The sequence below is a fragment of the Paralichthys olivaceus genome, chromosome 2 (assembly GCF_024713975.1).
Source record: "Paralichthys olivaceus isolate ysfri-2021 chromosome 2, ASM2471397v2, whole genome shotgun sequence".
NCBI classification, from domain to species: domain Eukaryota; kingdom Metazoa; phylum Chordata; class Actinopteri; order Pleuronectiformes; family Paralichthyidae; genus Paralichthys; species Paralichthys olivaceus.
The window spans coordinates 5,111,245-5,132,605 of record NC_091094.1 but is presented as its reverse complement, the minus strand read 5'-3'; the positions used below and the strand labels follow the sequence as shown (position 1 = coordinate 5,132,605).

Here is a 21,361-nt window from a genome sequence, read left to right as displayed (position 1 = left end):
ATGTAACATTAATCTCATTATTATACCTTCCTGAGCTCAGACATGCTCCATATATTTATATATATCTCACAAATGCTGTCCTAGTACTTCACTGTGTCCACGGCTCTTTTTTTTATTTTATTCATAAAATGGCTGCATGCTGCACAATTTTTGCCAGGAATTCATGGCACCCGTGAAATTGGCTTCTCTTACATCGATCACACATTTGGTGCAATCTCATGGCTTTCTTTATCTGTTTGTGGCCACAGGCGTCTCTCCCACTGTTGACGAAATACATCAACTTGGCTTTCAGTTGCTGTGTAGGCTGTGTTATGACCTATTGCTGTTTTTTGAACACTTTATCCCTGCTCTTCTTGCTGCATCATCGTTGTCAGTTGTGAGTCGAAATGTTGCATCTTAGGCCAAACGCCCACGACAGAGTTTTTCATTTGAAGCCAGGTTGCATTAGCTGATAAGTTACACCTTGATGGGAGAACAGTAGGTGAACTGAAAGAGGAGTTAAGGACACAGAGGAGAGCTGCTTTTCAAAACTCATGTTTGCGTGTGTTCCTTTTGAATTTTGGGGTGAAATGCATTTTAATGTCATGTACAGAGATGTTTACATTGGCTGCTCTTGATAAAGTCTGTTTGAAAGAATCTCACTAAGAGACTTTATAGTGAAAAAACTGATTGAACAGACACTTTAACACAGTATAAGATGTTCTATGTCCTCTCAGCACTGCTGCTTACACAAAAGACACATTTCAACAAACTCCTTATATTTGGAGTAAGATAAGGTGGGATCTCAGATTTTAATAAATAGTTTCTTTGTGTTAAAATTAACCAAGTCAACATCAGACTATGTTAAATTGAACTTAAATGTATTTTATTAACAGCAGTTTATTGGAGGTCTTAGTTCTGGTTGGTTTAGACATCGATGGCCCCCCCTTATTTTTCTGTTTTATTCCAGGAGATGTCCATCCATAAGAACACAGTGTTCCAGCGCTTTTCTACAGAAAACTGTGTCACATACTTGGTGGATCCACCTCTTTGATCCGGAGTCAATAATCTCAACCACTAATGGGGAGATTGTCATTAAACTCAGTGGAAACATTTACGGTGCCCTGTGTGAGTCCTTGACTTCAAATCTGGGGCCACAACCTGGTCAAAGCTATTCCGTGAAATATCTCATAACCTTGGGGAATCGGTTCGGATGTTCATGTGTACCTCGTCATGTGTCCAAATTAGTTTTTACTCTCGCTCCACCGTGATATGAAGTATTTGAATGGATCGCTGCAACATTTCAAATAGACACGAGCGGCCCACAAACGGTTCATCTTTTGTGATCCCCTGAATTTTTATGTTATAATCATCATCATCAGGTCAAAAATGTAATTCCACCAATATTTTGGTTGATGACACATTATGTGCAAAACTAACATCATCCCTCTCATCCTGACCTGAAAGCTAAGTTAACCTGATCTCATGCTAACGCTGTCACAGTGATATTAACACCCATCATTAACCGTCTGGTGGTTCTATAATAACGTATAATAACCTGTGGCTGAAGGTAAATAAAAATATCTATTATTGAAGACATCTTTTTAACTATATAATGGACTTTGTGTAGTTTGATTCATACCGGTCTGACAATGATATTAAAAAAACAGAACTAAATAGATTTTGGTGCACACTCATTGAATGCCGGATAATTGATGCATCTGTGGGGTGACTGTGAGATGTTGAATTTTGAACTCAGCTTGAGCACTTTCCATTCACCTTACCGCTTAATTAATACACACTTTTGTCCCCAGAGTCGTCTACGTTCATACTATCAATTTTGAATGCGTGCTCTTCCATCAGCAACCTTGATTATCAAAGCTATCGAGGAATCAAAGAGAACATTCTCTGATTAATAATGAGCACAGAGTCAGAGCGAGAGAAAGAGAGAGAGAGAGAGAGAGAGATCTCCCAAACTGTGACAGACACTGCAGATATTCCTCCACGTCTTGATTAAATGTCCAAAAATAGGTTTGGCAGATATTTTCCTCTGCATTATCACCAACTACTGTTTTCACCCAGTTTGTCTTTCTCCTTTGGTCGTGGATGAATAATCAGTCACAACAGGCATCACGCTGCTGTTTGCCAAGGATTGTGATTGACCACTGCGTGGCTTCTGTGTGGCAACTGGGGATAAAGCAGTTTGCTCAAGGGCACCTCAATAGTAGTGGCAGTAATCCCAAAGCCTGGTTTAACTGAAGTTCTGTTTTTTGTCTGCATGAAATTGTTTTCCTTCCCTGGATGTGGCATTATTCTAATGTCTACAGATATCAAATCACATTGAAAACGCCCGTAGCCAGAGACAGAATTTTATGCTTACATGAACTCCTCTGTGCAAGAGGGGAAATATTATTGTGAAAGCGAACAGAGGCTGCTGCAGTGCGATGCGGGCTCCATGAGTTACACGTGTGACTCCTCTGTGAGAGGTTGTGTGTAATATTTGAAAAAAGAAGTAAAATGGCTTTGATGATATTCTACAATACCTCATAACACTTTTTTCTGCACAGCACAATCATATAAACATAAGCTTACGTTTTTAGATACCTACAGTATAGGTTTCTAAGAGTATGCGATATACTATATATTTTCTCTGCAGGGAAAAACTTTTTTAACATAACATTTCCAAATGTTGACATCCTTTTTTATACTTTGCATGGAGACACTGCTTCTGTATGCACTCATGTGTCACTGCCACAATCCATTTGGATGTAGTGACACTGACAGCACATCTAGTCTCCCCTGCTGACTTGAGTGCTTTATTGAGCTATGCTCAGTATGGGCTTTGGATCTCAAATGTGAGGCAAGTGTGCACAGTGAGCCAACCATGAGTGGCGTAAGCTGTCTTCCTCCAAGATCTCTGTCTCCCTTTATCTCTCTCTCCCGCTCTCGCTCTCTTTCTCTCTTTCCCTCCCTCCCTCCCTCCCTCTCTCATTCTCTGTTGTGATGAGCCACTGCAGTGGGAAAAGGACTTTGATCCACTGGCTTGACAGCAGCCTGCCAAATTCCCTCTCCCCACGCAAAAATGCACAGATCCTGCCTTGCAGCAGTGGGGCCCACTTATTTGTAATCTCATAGATTACTGTCCCCAGGCTTAAGTGTAATGAGCCACAAACATCCAAGAAAAACACGTTATTTTTCAGTCTAACTTGAAGGTTTAGATTGGGTGTAAAGAAATCTCACAGTAGACCGGGACACACTGAAGGTCTAACTTTATTTCGCAGCATCTTGTAGCACGTAGACACTTTCACAGCGGTGGGAGAGTGAATCACTGGTGGTTCTTTTCTTCTGAATTAGTTTCTTTCTTCACTCTTACTTTTTTCTTCTTGAAATATATTAAATAAAACAGGTTGGTGGAGACGGTTAGAGAATCCATTTCCTTTTGAAGACCTTGAATTATACAGGCCACTGCTACATAATCAAAATGCCTCTGTTAGATGGAGTTGCTATACGTTTAATTAGAAAGTGCTTTCATCAAAAACAATTAAGCACGGACGCTTTGACAGGACAACAAAGGACACGTTGAGATGGAGTCAGGAGAGAACGAGTGCTTGACAGCTAGACGTGGCCATGAAACTCACGGTGACAGATGACAGAACAGGAATTTAAACGACACTTGGTGGAGCGGAAACCTCTGCCAAGGCCCAACAGTCCCCCTTAAATGTCACACCAAATAGCATATGGTAGATTATTCAGTATCTAAAACCAGATACTGAATAACACCCTGCGATTGTATGTCTCCACCAACCAGTGCAGTTTCAGTCTGCATAATATTTTTTTCCAGATTCACATGAATTCATCTTGACCTTTGACCACTGAAATCAGATCAGTTAATCCACCGGTCTCAGTGAGCATTTGTGCCAAATATGTAAAGAATATCTCCGGGCGTTCGTAAGATATCATGTCCACGGTGGCAAAAAGAGTTGTTTGAGTTCACAGTGATCTTGACCTTTGACCTTTGACCTCATTACCTCAAGTAAGAGAAATGTCAATGGTTGATTCCCTATTGAATCCTCATTATCTGGTGGTAGTAACAGGTTTATAGAACCATATGTTTTCTTACAGCAGATGAAAAAATCCAACCCTCCTATGAGAAAACATTTAAATCTGCTACATTCAAGTTTTTAGGGGATCTACAGACTCATAGATATCAGTTCCCTTAATATTTAGACTAGAAAATCAGTAAAATTAACATCTCACAATGTAAAAACAAATCCTGGATCTGCCTCCTTCGTCCAGATCCACACTGACATTTTAAGAAACGTAAAATAGCTTCTTTCTCGCCACATGTCCCATTCTTCCATGAAACTTGCTAAAACTCTGCTCAGTAGTTTTTGCAAAATCCTGCTGACAAACTCACAAACGAACAGCTGAGGAGAAAACAACCTTGGCAGAGGTATGCAAAAAAATAAAAAAACTGAAAGAAGAAAAAAGAGGAATCGATGAGGGATGAGCAACAGTAAAAACATATGAATCAGCCACAAAACCATTTAGTGCATAAATAAATAAATCAAAACTAATTAACTATATTTGCATTGCAACTCTTATTTTCAACCCCCAGCTCATAAGGACATTGTGTCCTTCATCTATTCCCTATGAATGAAAAGATCTCATAAACTAGAAGTTAGCATTTTTCATCTCGCCCAGTCCTCCCAACCATCTCCAGTACGTCCCTCAGGGGGAAAATGTCTGTATGATAAATAAATAAATAAAAACGCCCACAACACAACACACTCTAAGCATCCTTCAGTTTGTAAAGCAGGCTGAGGAAAATGAATTATTATTGAATATTTTTTCACCTCTAACTCCTCGGCACCCCATGGTGTTTAAATATTTTAATCCAGACGTCTCACACGCCAACAATGATAGTCACTGAGGCATCTCTCACGTTGTGTTTGTCTCTGACTCACTGTAATTTAGATGAACATACACTGAAGCCAGCTAAAGTTGCTTGTATTTCTTTTTTTGCAGAATTTGACCATCAACTGAACGACTTCAGTGGTTGTTGTGTGGATGAGTTAGCACTGGAAGTGCAGGTGCATGTACAGAGATACTGCAGGAGGAGGTTTGTCTTTTTAAAAAGCCTGTAAATGTTTTTTTATGAGATGTTAGCAGGAGCAAATAAAGCATTTCTATACTATAATGCTCCATGAGGCGACGCATCGCTGCACGCACATTATCAAACTGTTTAGATCCTTTCAGTGACATGTTGGAATCTGCTTGTTCGTATACAGGTGACCGTTTGACCTTTCTAAAAAAGTCGAAACTAATTTTCAAAATTCAGCTGTTGAGATTCAGTTATCCTATCTGAGTAAACTTACATTGGTTGTAGTTATATTAAGGTAATAAAACAAGTTTTAGCCAAAGTTAATCTGGTAAAATGAAACGATAAATAAATGTCTTACATTAAGTGTCCCTTTTATTAACCTGCCTTAATACTCGTTTTACCTTTTTGTTACTTTGCATTCAAAGTAGAACAAGGAGCTTAAAACAGTAAAAAGCCAGAAACACAAACAAATAAGAGGTATGGGTGTAGCTACTTCAATTTATGACATGAAACAAAAAACACTCGTGACAGTAATGAGACTCAATATAAAAATCTAACATGTGTTTTTTGGCTTACATCATTCTTAAAGATCATAAAGTCTTTTTATGATGCTACAGCTTCCAAATAGGGCTGAATTTGCAGCAGACAATTATTTCTGAAAGAGCTCTCTTGTAAATTACAGCTTCTAAAGGCTTGAAATGATGTTTCGTAAACTGTACTGCCCTGGATGTGGCGTATAGAGGTAATTATACGTGTCTGTGATCTGTCGGAGCATAAAAAGTACAAAAATTAGAGAGTTATTGACATTTAAAATGGCTGAGGGCAGCTGAGCTTTTGACTGAGCAGGGCAGGCTTGACTTTGTATTACTCTCTGTCTCCTTTTCTTGGCATAATTACAATATGTTATGTTCACTGTAATTTTGTGCATTCTTAATTTGCACATCTAAGAGGAACTGCGGTTTAATTCATTTGACTACAAATGGTGTAAAACAGAGAAAACCAAATCCTCTCTCTGTGGCAACACTGTCCGGACCTCAGACCCGGGGCACAGTTGGTTGGACTGACATTAATAGATAGCCAGTCTCAGTGGCAGAGCTCTACAGCAATAAACCATCAGTCAGCTCTCAATCCTGCTCTGGATGTGCTCACCCTTTGCACCTATGTGACTGATGACTTGTGCAGCCGTGCTCATGCAGAGCTGCAGTAAAGAAAGCTCTGTAATTTTCTGCTCATGAGTGAGAGCTCGCTCCTGACCACCATTGGAACCCTAGGTTTTCCGTGACCTCGCGTCACCTCTGGTAATTTCACCTCTGCAAGCTGAGAAGCACATACTGGACTCTGACCTCAAGGGTTGAAAAAGTTGGCAAGAACAAATTCAAAACTTGCTGGACGACAGTACAGGGCAAAGTTCTGCAAAGTAAAAACACAAAAAGCATTTCTGCAGGTGCTCCTGGTTAAAGACGAGATCCAGGCACCTTATTTATTTCTGACAGCAATCATAAGGAAATGCTACATCACGGTATCTTTCTCATCTCCTATGATAACAGCGTCTTGAAATTTTGAGAGGCAGGTTTTCTGCATCACAGAATATGAGCTGGAAAATGAGTTTTGGACGCCAGCAGTCTGAGAACCTGCCAAGGTAATCAGTGACTCATTGGTATTGATCAACAACCCTATAAATCCCTGGTAGATCTATTACGCTCATTGTGTGCAACAGGCCAGCAGAGAACACGTCTCATTATTCTAACCTACACTTTAAATACAAAGTCCAGAGCAGCAGTTACAATTCATATTCTGTGCAACTTGGACGAGCCACAGGTGCTGATCAGTGTGGCGTGGCACAGGTGCAAGGTATTGTGGGATGTGAGGAACAGGATGCATCAGTGGGAAGCATGATGAGTGTGACCCTTCCAGCAGCGACACAAAGTGACAACAACATCCTGGCACGAGACCTCGCACTGATTGACTTGTCTCCACAGTTGGTGAGATAAGTCTCTGTCAGCGTTCGGCTCACTGTGCCAACACCGGACCATTAGCGTTGTTGTTTTTTCCCCTCACAGCATTAAAATGCAATCAGTGTGACTTATCGTGGTCAGTTGTGCATTAGGACGGGATCACCACTAACTTTTCACACCATTTACTTGATGCTCAACTCTTAATTAGAATGAAGGTCATTGAAATGCCCATTTGTTCAGATGTCCATATACCTGCTGCATGTGGCCGACAATCTGAACGATGTTCTCCGAGGTCGATATTTTCTGTTTAAATTTAAATTGAGATCCAACCAAATTGTTGCATTTATCAGAAATGTTTATATTTTATGGTTTTGTTTTGAGAAAAAGGTTTATAAGAGCAATAATAATAATAATCATTAAAATAATATATAAATCTTTTACAGTGCCTACAACAATGCTCAAAGAACTTCGACAGGATGATAAAAAAAACCCAAAACAGAACGCAGGTAAAGAAAAATAACCAAAAATAAAAACAAGAAATGTTTTGAATATTATTGTGAAAAATACTAGAAATTGTACAAAGCGACGCAATAAGTAATGTGTGATACTTTGTTTGAAGATGTAAAACTATGAATTAACCATTGAGAGGATTATTCAGTAGATAATAAGTTATTTTGGACTTTTTAGGTTTTATATCCCAGTGTGTAATTATTATTTCAGAGATATAAACAAACAAAAGATATTCGAACCTTGAATAAATTGCACAATTGTGCTTGAACTTACTTTGTCTCCACCTGCTTCAATAAAATGCAGCAACAGCTGCTTGAATGAAAGCGTTGATGAGTCTCAGCTCAACAGTAGGCAAGACTAAACTCAACCTTAGACTTGAGATAAACTTCAGACACAATTCATTAAGAATACAGTCAATACTGAGTGCAATGCTAAATTCTTTATGCTGCAAGTGACCATGGTTTTATCTACCGGTGTGTCCACTGAAGGCAGCCATACAGTGCACACAGCCGAAAGCTAGAAGTCGTTTAAAGTCTTTTTGAAATAAATGTTTTTGTAGATTTTAATGGTCAGGTAGTAAACACATTTATATTTCCCCTAAATATTCCTCCATATGATTCGTGAAGGAACGATGAAATTTGCAGAGAAATTGCATCCAGTCAATTGACACAACTTACTCTTACAGTAAGTCATTGCAATCTCAAATGTGCCTTCACCGAGAGACCAAACTCTGTGTAAAATGTTAATTGGTGTTATCAAGTCTAGGTAATATGTTTGTGTATTTTGCACAATTGTGCCCCAGGTCACGCTCTACTGATTTGGGCAAGTCATTTTCATATTCCTCCGAAACATCAATAATGAAACCAGAGAGAATGGCCAACATATTAAAATTACACTTTATTTATTAAAATAGCCTCAGGATCTACATGCAGTGCACCCAGTGTTTATTTAGCACTCTTCTGTCTGTGCTGTACCTCTGTATATGGAGTACATCACTACTGCGAGTACTTCAAACACAGAATACTTCAATTTATAAAGTACTTATTGATCCCAAGGGAAATTTAAGAGGCTAATTATTATTATTGCAATAATCATCCACATACATCTTTTGACCGCTGCTGCTTTACGACTCGATCCAACCTGTTTGGATATTATCTGTTTTAGAATATATTGTTATTGAAACTGAACTAGTTCAATTACAACAAGGTTATGAGTATAAAAATGTTGCATGAGCTGTGCTGTAATCAGTATCTCGAATGTCTTTCACAGGTCTCACTCTAGGATGTGCTTAAGGGTCTCTCAAGAGACTATTTAAGGTGCCACCGAATTTCAGAATCAATAGCACTGCAGATTATTTTCCTCCGTGGTTCAGACTCATTGATTTGCCGGCCAAACACGCTGCTTTAAGCTTGTCATCCCCTGAGGAACCAAAGTGAAATGGATTCCTTGAAGCAGAAGTTATCTTTCTAATTATACGGTAAAGAATTAGATACCGTGTTTCATGAATCACAGTAGTTTATCGCGTACTTGTTTATGGGCGGATGTTACATTAGTTAGCCTCCATTTTAACCAAGTACAGAACAGACAAGTGAAGATGCTCTATATTTAAAACACAGGTTGGTTTTGCCAACAAGGTTTTTATTGCCATTTGTTTTTTTTGTCTGTGTAAATATACGATTATTTTAAATATACACAATTGTGAGAAGGGGTGGAGCATAACCCCCAGAAGAAATTTGATTTTCACTAAAGCACAGTCCAGGCTTAATCTAATTCAGTCACATCATAACGTACACTATTTGAAGGCACACTACAGAGAAAGGTGAATAACAGTTCCCATCAACAATAATAAACTCTTTACGATATATATAATGGGGCTTTGTTGTGAGAAGAAGGATTATTAAAGATTTTACACACAGTCAATTCAGAGACACAGCAGAAAAATGCTCTCCTGTTCTACCTCCTGTCAGTACTCGCACTGCAGCGTTATAGATTCAGAGGCTCTGCTCTTATTGGGACGTCCAAATAATGAAGAATTACACTGGCCCAGTCTTTATATAGGAAGCAAATGCATGGACTAGTTTTTCCCGATTCTTTTTGAGAACTGGAGACCCACCTCTGAAAATGAGAAACATCCTGAGGTGGAAGAAGGCACAGAGACTTATTCTTTTTAATATGTATGAGGAAAAGCCCAAAAATGACCCAAAGGCTTTTTTTGTCTGGGACAAAAATACAATACATAAGTTGATGAATTATGGCTTAAATAAACCATTCAGAAAAAGGCAAGTAAGGACAGTATTATTGGGAAATAACTAAGGCCCAGTTATCTCCTTAAGTTCAATCAACCAATAACGAGATTTATATTCTCAAAATCAAGATCATTGAATTATTTCCTGGGAAATCAATGATAGATCCGCACAAAAAGAGTTCTTCCTTCCCACAAACAAATGGACCGGAGTGAAAACATAACCTCCTTGTGTGACGGATACATAAACCCAATCATCTCACTGGGAGTTGAATCAGATTCCACTTTCATTAAAAAATTAGTTTTATGAAGTGGATGTGATAGAAGAGGATGATTGCAACAAAAGAAAAACAGAAGACACATAGATCCAGACCAAAATACAAATCTTCACAAATCCCTCAGAATATTCTCTCACTCCACTGCAAACACTTGGATTGGTTGGTTTCCAATCAGTTCTGCAGGATTATTAAATAATATGAGTTCCATATAAGAGAGCAGCTCCACAAACTCTCTACTTATCTCCACGCAGAGTGATGGGCAGAGATCTTGGACTTTCCTCGTGTGTCAGAAACCAGGTCAGTCGGAGTCTAAGCAGATACTGTTTTAAATTTGAAAGAGACGGACCACTGACGTGCATCTTACTGCGCAGTTCAAAGTTTAATGCACAGGTGCCTGCCTCATTAAAAAACTTACCTTTGCCACCTTAGTTATGAGCTTTCTTCAAAAGAATGAAAATCAGGTGGAGGAAAGTATGTGTGTCTGTATCTGAGGTCAAATAATGGAAATGTAAAGTGAATGAGAAACCTTCTATAGACCCGTGTTGTTGGTTCTAGAATCATGTCGCATTGGTTGGCTCAGTGGTGATTAAGTAGATTTCTACTCCCTCAAAATGTGAATTCATGCTGTTAGAAATGTTTTTCTCCTATCACTATTTTAAACAAAATGCCAAGTTGCAGGTTGTAATGTTGCATCAGTTACATCACAACAAGTGCAGCTTCGAAAATAAATGTTGCTCAGGGTCTCAACAACAGCTCACAGGAGAAAAGTTCCTGAGGTCCTCAACAACAACCTGCAGTCTGAAGTTGATCGAACCAGCAGTCGTCATGGAATCCGAGGGACAAATCGACAAAAACAGATATTTCTGAATTTACTAGTAGAATATGTTTTTTAAGGAGCTTCAGAGGGTATTTATTTCCAAGAGATTAAAATTCCTCCCCTGAAACAGTCAGGCTCTCTGAGGTAATTTGCCACTGCCATTGCATTGCTTTGCCATTATGTTCCACACAGAGTAGTTCCAGTTATTTTCCTTCCTTAATGGGATGCCTCTCACATGCCTTCCCGTCAATGACACAGCACGCCGTTCCCTCCATCCTGCCCACGCTGTTGATTCATTCCGTCGGTGGATTGAGAGGCTTCACTTGCAATTTGGGAAAAATAATGTAATCTCGGAATGGGCAGAATTGTTGAACCCTCTGTGAGATTACTCTGCTCTGTCTGCCTCAGTGATTACTGATCACAGTCACAAGAAAGAAAAGAAAGTCTTCCCTATGTTGCATGCTTCTATTTCCATTCCCATCTCATCTGTCTGGTGAGAGTTGTTTTCAATAGGTTTGGAGAATTGGCACTCTCTTTACCAATCCCCTTTTCTTATTTCCACTGCGTGCTGTGTGGCACTGTTTTTAATTCCAAGGGCATAACTTGTCTTCAAGCTTGTATTTGCTAACACTGATTTGCAATTGATGCATTTGTGAGTAGTTCTGCCTCAAACACAGAGCGACATTAAAGTGCTTCAGTGTTCTCTGTGAAAGCAATATTATTTGCTGATATGGAATAAAATTAATATTGTGGAATATTTAGAGAAAACGGTCACTTTCACAGACTTTCTCAGCGCTCCTGTTATGTTGGGGGTTAGATCGACCCGTTTAAAGCTTAGAAAGTCAGGGGAAATATCATAATAATTCTGAGAACATAAAACCATTGCTACTGGGCTTCATTAAGTGTAATTAACTGGTAAATGGAAAATGACCTTAGTGACTTTTAAAATGATTGAAATCAGGTTCTCATCAGTGGTGTTGGAAAACAAGTTAGAATTAAAAATTAAAACATGTTTAATGTGATGATCGCATGATTCAAAGATTATTGCAGCTGTCGCTCTTTGTGTCCACTTTAAACACTTGTGTTTTTGTCTGTGCTACTTGCAGCATAGTATTTGGTTGTATTGCTAGTATTTGCAGAAGTACACACACAAACAGGCGGCAGTAGCTCAGTCCATATAGACTTGGCTTGGAGGGTGGCCGGTTCAAGTCCAGCATGGACCAAGGTATGGAAGGTGGACTGGTAGCTGGAGAGGTGCCCCTCCTGGGCACTGCCGAGGTGCCCTTGAGCAAGGCACCCAACCCCCCAACTGCTCGCAGGGCGCCTCTCAGGGGCTGCCCATCACTCCACCATCTCTCTCCACAGTGCATGTCTATGAGCCCTTTGTGTGTGTGTGGTTGTGTTTCGGGGTTAAAATGTAAAAAATTAAAATATATTAGTGTAAAAAGAATTTCCCCTTGAGGGATTAATAAATTATCTCTTCTTCTTCTAAAACACACAGAGAGTGAATAAGTTTTCTTTATTGTTAACATCGTTGAAATGTAATTTAAAGAAATATGTTTACGATTCATTCATTTGATTTGAAATAAACTCAGTACAGAAAGGTTGTTCTCATGTGTCCAACATGTTGAAAGAGTCTAAATAAATTAAGAATAAAATTAATCTGTTGAATAACTAGTTTATCCAGAAATTTCTCTTTGAATCAATTTTAAAACTCGGCATTCACAGTTTTGTTGTATCTACACTTCATTCATTCAATACAACAAATCTGTTGAATGTTTAGTTTTCTTTGGGACAAATTCTAATTCAAATGGATAATTATTGATATTATTACAAATTAATATTAATTGAACAAAGATACAAAATCATTGGGAACAATTAACTCCATTCGATTGGTTGAACGTGACCGTGACAGACCATACCAGAGGATCAAAACAGGAAATGTGAGAAATGCAGTCTCACAGCGTCGTCCACTTGTCACAATAATCTTTAACAATCTTTTCCTCTTTCTATGAGGCTGTGGCAGCATGTGCGAGTAAATGTCTCAGACAGTAATAGGTGGGAATAGTGTGTATGAAGATGTAGTCAGAGCTGTGTGTGTGTGTGTGTGGGACTGAGTTTGAGTTTTAAATACTGGAGAAGAACCAACTGATCAAGATATCTCAAAAAGAGACTTGCCACAAGTTAATGGTGCAATTAAAATGCCCGTCCCAGGGACAAATCCCTTTAAAACTAGACTCAGAACTCGTCTTCTTTAACAGGAGGAGAGTGCACATCACCATTCACGCCCACTGTTAAATGATCTCATCTGTGGAGACTTCCTGTGATGAATGAGAAGAGTAAAGGAAGGATGAGAGGGGAGTGGAGGCTGAATGGCTGTCTTGCATCAATGTAGACCAAAGAGAGAAGAGAAAGTGTGGCCATTACTATTTCTGACACGGTGAGATGGATGTCACCCTTATTTGCCATCAGATTAAGGAACCAGGCGGTGGTATAGCTCTCAGCCAGTACATCACATGGGCATAATTAAATGAATGAGAGCGCTGACTGCTCCTCCGAGCCCGGTGCTGGAGGCTGAACAAAAATACCTGTAACACATGGGTAAAACAATAAGCACTGACAGATGTCCGCACATGAGGACAATAACAAATCTGGTCATTTAAGCTGAACTAGCGAGAACGAGCGGCTACCAAGGCTACACAATTCTTCAAAGGCCTCATTATTTCTATTTAACCAGGATAAAAAGAAAATTGCATTTGTAATATTTTGCGTAGAAGATTTTTGCAAACCTTCAAATCGCTTCAAAACACATAACCATGATTTTATACTCTTGCCAATTACATGACATGGCCTGTGTTTGGGTTTATAGCCGCCTGAATGTCCCGCTTCATTCACCGTGTCATCCATGATGCTCTGCTTTCGCTGTAAATCCAGCATTTCCTTGCTGCTCTGGTGTTTGATCAGCAGACTCTTCGCTGGTGGATGACATTGGTCCAAAATTGACAAGATTGTGTGTTAATAATCCCTTTTCTTTCCCGGTCTGTGCCAGCTCCCACTAAACCCAACAGTGGCCTGCACCACTGAGGTCGCGCAAAGGCTGGAGTCCAGGTAAAACTCAGATGACTACAAAAGTAAGGTTTTGAAAAATGGAGCTTGGCTTTTCTTATAGAACCTTGGAATAAATTCCTTTGTCCTCACAGTTCATGGTCATACTGTTGCCTCCAATGAATCCTCTCAAATACTCCCTGTGGGCTGATCATCTTCTCCTCGGGGAGTAGTTTCCTTAGGGCCTATCCCGATTCACGCCTTAGCTGTTGCCTGTTTTGTGCGTGGCCTTGAAAGGGTACTGTTGTCCCATTTCTCTACTTGACATAGGGGTAGTGACCATCCAGCCTTTCAAACACCCCTTCAATTGTAGTCTATTCAGGACCCTAGTAAAACCAAGGGATAGATGGAAATTCATGAATGCTTTGAGAATGGAGGCATTAGAAAATAATCATGAATGTAAGTGTGCTGTTCGTATCTTCCACAAGTTTATTTTGCAAGCTGGGGGTCATTGTTGACTCTGTCATGACAACAGTCAATGATCGGTTTCTGTGCGAGACAGTTTCCTTCTTGTATTGACTGAGGTGGAGTTTGATCTGTTGTTGGGACACACCCAGTTCATCCATTATGTTGCCTTGAGAGAATCTAACTCACTTTTTTTTTTGTCTTCCCGACTCTACTAATTATCTGCGTTGGTTTGAGTAATGTGTTGCAAGTAGATATACAATGGCTCCTGGGTAAAAGAGTCATCAATACATTGCTTCAGCCTGGAAAACAAGGAGTCAGTAAGGGTGAAACGAAGAAAAAACTAGGTAAGCTTAAAATCAAATCCCCCATGATCCAGGGAAGGCCGCTGAACACTACGACCTTGTGACAACAGTTAAAACCTGCCTCACAACTCCTGCAGAACATCACCATGATGTATCGACATGTTCACAGGTTCAACCAATATTAAGAAAAAAGATAAACTGAAAATGATTTCCATTATTTTCAATATTTTCAATCATTTTGAGATGCTGTAGTTTCACATTCTAGTAGACAACTGCAATCTGTGTATTTGCACCAAATCTATGACAGGTAGCACAAGTTCTGTTTTCTCTAGTGGTCCACCATGGTATATTCCTTGTTGGCCTTTTTACCTTTGCTAGATTTGTTGTTTTTTTTCTATGTTTTCACGTCAACTCTGGAAAACTTATTCAGACATTTGTGGGGTTTGATTTTCGCATGTGAAGAAAGCAGCAAGAGATTCACTAAGTCAGACACATTTCTCAACACATTGACACCAGCATCAGCCTTTATCTCCAAAAGCTCTTGAATCTTATCTTCCCAAGTTGACATCTTCTTTGGCGTCTTCTACGTGTATGGCATCTTTTTCTATCCTAAGATATTTGTACTCTTCTTTTGATGTTGTTATTTAGTTTTTGTAGTTTTGTGTCCATCACATTAGAAAAGTCATCAATGCACCCACTCAACTGCAGTGGATTCTCTCGTGAATATCCGGTTGTATGGCCTCACTTGGACACCTCAGTTTTACAAGGGGACTTCAGGAGAATATCTGGAGTTCAGTGCATGTCTGAACCATTAGACAGAGAAAGCCTTTCTAAAGCTGGCATATAACTCCTGGACCGGGTCTTTAATTTGGCAGCACTAGATGGATTCAGGTCTTTTAGGCCTTCTATCAAATTGTCAAACCTTAGGGGCATAGTGGCGTGGTGGGGTGGTTGTCACATTATTGCTTAATTAACACACTTTCTTCTTAAATATATTGCCCCTCTTATAAATCACCATTAGCCAAAAAGGCTCTTCATTTACATCAAAGAAAAAGGAAAGGGCCAACTCGGTGTGTCCAGTCGATGCATCAGAGCGTTTTATTAAACTTGTAAAACAGAGTCAGGCCAACTCTTCGTAGCCTAGTGTGATAGCATCTGTTTTAGCTGAGTTTCTCCCACTGGGTGGCTGATTGAGCATTAAGGAGACCAGTATGAAGTCACATAGAACCTCACTTCTTTCTTTTACTCACAACATATTGGGCAACCTGAGATTTCTGTTCTCATATCAGGATCTGCAGGTTTTTTTGTTATGTCTGCCAACAGTCTAGCTGTAACTATTATTGCTGTAATTTCAACTCCCAAAGACAAGGTGTTATTACTTGTGGCACTGCTTGTATATATTGTGGCTCTGCACAGCTACTCTTATAGCAATGTCTAATATATATTTCAACACGGAGAGCTCAGGTGGAGACATTTTTAGAGGTAGCGAGAAGGAAAAGTCTGGTGATTTAACTGAGAAAATGAGAACCATCTTCATTAAGTGTACAGTGCAATGATGATAGGGGACAGAACAGAATCCTGCGGAGGTGAGACGTTGGTGGAGGCATTATAAAAACTTTCAGTTCAGACCCTTTACAAAAAACCAGTGACTCAGAGAACACAGGCCATGGGGTCATTGGTCAGATATGCTCATGTTGAATATATGACAGTAGGGACATGACAGCGTGGGAGAAAATATGAACAGCAGTAAACAGCAGGTGTTCACCCTCAGAGGTTTAAAAGCAGCATGTGAGGAAACCGATCTTTCTCACTGACCTTTTGCTAAAGTTATTTGAGGTCTGATCAGTTGGAAATGCAATGAAAAAAAAACAATTTGATGATGAGCCTAAATGAACAGTCGTTTCTCATAGATCGGTCAACCCACCTAAATTAAATGTATTGTTTGTGTTAGGTATGGAAACTATGTTTTAATTATTTATCTAAAACTCTAAGCAGCATTTCCTGTTTTGTGCTTTATATTCTTTATTTGTGAGCTGTTAAAAGTGAATGATGTTCTGAAAACATTTAAAAATTTAATATTCTACTTAAAATACATAGTGGAGATTACCGATAGCTACCTGTCTCTGACAAGGGCAGGGAGGTTGCTCTAAATACAATGCCACTTATAGCTGTCAACTATCAATAAAAAACATGCATCTGTACTTGTACTACTAGTACTACCACTGGTATTTGTCTTTGCCTGCTAGGAATATGTAGTAAGTTTCATAAAAATAGTACATACAGTTGACTCTCACTATTTCTACCAAAATCTGTGAACTAATTTAATTATTCAAATCAAAGGTAGGTCATTATGTTAATATTTATATTTGAGTATTTGGTACATGTCAGTGGTATACAGTCTGTATTCAAAGTACCAAATCCACCTAACCTGAGATCCCAGATGTGTACCCAAATCAAATTGTGTTCTGTCTGCCTTTTGTCCGAGCTGGGTATTAGTAAAAGTAATTTCCCCTGCTCAGTCATAGCTCCACTGTGCCTGTGAGGTGTTTTTTTTGTTTTTTTTTTCCTACAGCTGTCAAACTGCATCCAGGCTTTTTAAACCAGATGACAGAAGAGCATGACCTTAAACCCAGAGAAAGTTACACAACACACAACAACTATAACAAAACTATATCCAAGTATTTTGTCCTGCATTGATATTGTGTCTTACACCAATTAGAAACTTGGATTAAATGTCCATTAACAGAATTTATGTGAATTCATGAAGACAATAGAGCTGATTGTTCCCACATGAAAGATAGAGTATTTCAGTGACACATGATATGGACTTGGAATCAGGCATAAATACATTAAAATGAGATATCCTGGAGCTAAAAATGTGCGGTTGACTTTATAGAATTGTAAAAGTGACCACAATATATAGACCAAAATGCTGGTGCAGTTCAGTTAAATATCCTATTTAAATGCATGGACTGCACTAGATGGAAACGGTATAGTGTAGAGTTGAGGTATGCAGAAATGAGAGGATCTTGGGTGAGCTGAGAATCTGAATTCGGGTTTGACGTACGGATAACTTCACGTTGGATAACTGCATTTTCTGTTGCTCCTCCTTTTGCCCCCTGTTATTGAATTTCAAATGAAACAACTGCTCCTCTGAGGTTTCTCTTGTTGAGAACACCTGAGAGAAAGGAAAATGGCCACTAACTTCAGCTGTAATTAGATTTGAATAATAGATGTCTGCACTGCTGACAAAATTATCATTATCCCACTAATTGAACTCTGGTCCTGTTCATTGGATTGGCCACCTTAATATCAACAAATGGCACATGAATTACACATCATTTTTCTACTAACTAACCTGCACAGAAATGAAATCCGAAAAAGCTTCAATGGAGATATGGTGTTTTTTTTCAGTTTCTCTTTCCTCGTGTGCCACACAATTTAAAAACCTGTTAAAGTGCCTGATAAAGGCAGCTCCTCTCCCCCACAGAAAACACTGCCACAGAAATGCCTTGCCAGTAGTTGCTACCTCTGCCCCCATTGTGAAATCATCAGGACTAGATGGTGAATATCCCCTTGCACGTTTGAAGGTGTTCTTCCAGAGCCACCGGCTGCAGAGTTCTGCAGTGTGTGATGTTTCTTTTATGATCTGGTGCAGGGCATGTCAGTGGATCCCAGATCTTTGAGGAACCTGATGGTGGATGTTGTGAGGAAACACATGCAGCCAACCTCCACAGGGCAAACTACTGCTACATTCTGCACAGCCAGGTAAAGCAGAGACAATAACAAAGTCCCTTACATGTGCTGGAAGCAGTTGACCAATCAGAACAGAGTGGATCAGCTGGCCAATCAGAGCAGACTGGGCTTTACGGGACGGTGGCCTTAAAGAGACAGGAGCAATGGACTGTATGAGGAATGTGATTTGTTTTCTTAACATTAGAGCATGTAAACATGCTCAAGTAGTAAATAAAAGTATGAACCTAAATATAAGTAGAATGATATAAAAGCTGTGAAGGTGCTGGAAAAGTGGCGTGCTATTTATACATCATCCATATCGCCAAGAAGACTTTGCTATGTCTCTGCAGTACTATTGCCTTTTTTTAAATCACATTGTGTGATGTTAAATAGCAACAGAGCAACATCACTAGAGAGCAGCTCAATAGCTTTAACAACAGTTAATTAAACCAATATAGTCTGGCTGACTTTTTGCATTGAGTCAACATGCGTTTGCTTGTCTTAATGGCCTTGACCGATTGCTTTGCCCTGAGGCTGTGAATGATTCACCTCAGTCTGCTAAACATCAGCAAAAAGAACCTCTTGAAGTTGTTTTCCATCCATCTAACAGCATCTGTGGCAGACCGGTGAACTTTTCTTCCTGCAGCTTAAAACAGGCCACACAAATCTCAGCACCCTGACTTGATAACTGCTCTGTTCATGAATACGCTCGCTCACTGTGGCGTTACAGCTATAATCACATGTCTAATCCTCATTATTTTTGAGTGTAGCCTTGAACATAGCAACAGCAAAGGCGAATCATGAAGCAGGTGTTTTGTGATGATGCATATTAGATTCATATTTGCATTTCAACTTCCTCAAACAGCACAAAGCAAATGCACCATGGCAGACGTAGCGGGAGATAGGAGGCCGTCGTAATGTGACTGTCTGTTTGAATGAATCTAATTTGGCTTATTCTCATATTAAACCGTGTAATGTTAGAAAACAGCTCCTCCAAAATTAAATTATTTCTTATTTGAAAGTACTGCACAACAAGAAGTGGTACTCGGGTCTGAAATCATGAAAGTAAATCATTGCTATGGTGATTTGAATTATATCAGCACTAAATCAAATTTAGAATTGTAATCATCTCTACTTATTAGAAGAGAAATGGAAATACCAAAGAATTTAAAGGACTGACTTTGAAGTGAAACTTTCAAAATGTATGTGGTCAGAATTTCACTTTATAAAGTTCATTTAATCTGATATGATTCTTATGGCATCAAATCACCACGTTCATTATCTCAAGGAGCTTTACATCCTAACACTCACACACCCAGCAGTTCCTATGATGAGCACGCACTTGGAGACAGTGGAGAGTAAAACTCTAGCAGAACCAGACTCATCTATATCTGCCTCAACCGGTTGGGTTGAGAGGACAGTAATGAATGTCAAAATATATACTGCTAAATCTAAAATAAAAGCAATATATATTTAATATTTATTTTATTTAAGTTATCTAAGCCATTTTCCTCACAATGGGGTCAAAAGATTGTCCAGCGATTCTAAAGTTGCATGCATTCAAGACAATAGGAAAATCACTTACGCGTTTAGGTGAGGGATGGCAGAGCCGGCAGACGACAGGTATAACATATAAATTCTGCTGCAGAGATCATGTCCCTTTGCTTCTGCCCTTATCACCAAAAGGTCTCCAGTCTCATTGTCTTTCAGAGTTGAAATCTTCGTTATCGCCCTGAGTTATTATTGAATTCTTTCTTTGTTTGTTTTTTCAGTTTTCATCCAAGGGTTGGCAGGAGACACTCAGAACAATGTCCTCAGCAACTGATTTACACTTTGGACAACCCCAAGGGATCACTTCAGGAGATTATTCAGTGCATTGCTCAAAGCAGCTTTACTTAACTACTACTAGACAGAAGCAAAGTGCATGAAAGACATATTTTAAAGATATATCAAGATGCCTTGTCTCATTACTGAACAGGAAACTACTCTCATGCAATCACCATGTTTACATTTCTCCATGCACTGCCATACAGAGTGGAGATCAAAGCGAGCTGAGGGCCTGCAGTGCCGATGGCTTTGATGCCAGTTACTGAAAAGGATGAGAGAACTGAGTCATTCTTCCACTTCCTTTACCAACAGTCTCCAGAGACATTAGGTGCTTGAAGGACCAAACGCAGGCAGCTGATCACAGTTTACCCGTGATATCATCGCTGCAGCACTGATAGATTGGGATTTGATTTTTGAGAAGGCGACAGCATTGGCTATTGGATTTTTTGGACGCATGCTTGTAATGGCAAAAACTTCAAATCCATCCTGATATTTGTGGTGATCTCTTGACCTTCTCTACAGTTTTATTGTACAGCAGCACAAACTTTTCCACAAATATCCTTAAGAAAATAAAAAAGTTCTCTGCCCACCTGGAAATGTGTCAGTGCCTCGAAGGCAAGCAGAACTCAAAATTATAAATTTGAGAACTCCCACACATGGTCCCACTTCTGTTGGAGTTTTCGTCTTCATAGAAACAGTTTGTAATTGCTGAATAATTAGCAGTTCTACATGAGAAATAAATGAGCAATCTCCCGAAGATGTTCAATATGATGGCCGTTAGTCTTATTTTGCCCCAAAATTATATTTTAACATATACATTGTGCAGTATTGCATAATCCAAAAGTAAATACGGAGATTATAGCCCCGTTGATTTTCTGCACTTCTGTAATTTAAGGTGTCATTGTGTTTTTGTTCCTATATACTGTTATTCTCTTATATTTTTATTGTATTCTTTGTACTGATCGAAGGCTTGTTTTGGACACGCCCTGCTTCATGCACCACTACATAATTCCACAGCATCCAGGGAATCGTCCGACCAAGGTCAGGATTCTTGTGGCGAGCTTGTTTTACTATTGGCTCAGTGCAGGTGCTGAGGGGT

The 21,361-nt window shown here is 39.3% G+C and overlaps 1 long non-coding RNA gene across 2 annotated transcripts; it reads right to left on the bottom strand.

The window, feature by feature from the left end:
• Positions 1–12,390: 12,390 nt before the first annotated feature.
• On the bottom strand, positions 12,391–20,214 carry LOC138411745 (uncharacterized). Of its 2 annotated transcripts, none has more exons than XR_011244227.1 (3): positions 20,021–20,214; positions 13,675–14,316; positions 12,391–13,473 (listed from the first exon to the last, which is right to left on the bottom strand). It is a non-coding gene; the product is annotated as an uncharacterized lncRNA (long non-coding RNA). The 2 variants fall into 2 exon arrangements; XR_011244228.1 differs by having other exon boundaries at positions 13,781–14,316.
• Between the last annotated feature and the right edge of the window lie 1,147 nt (positions 20,215–21,361).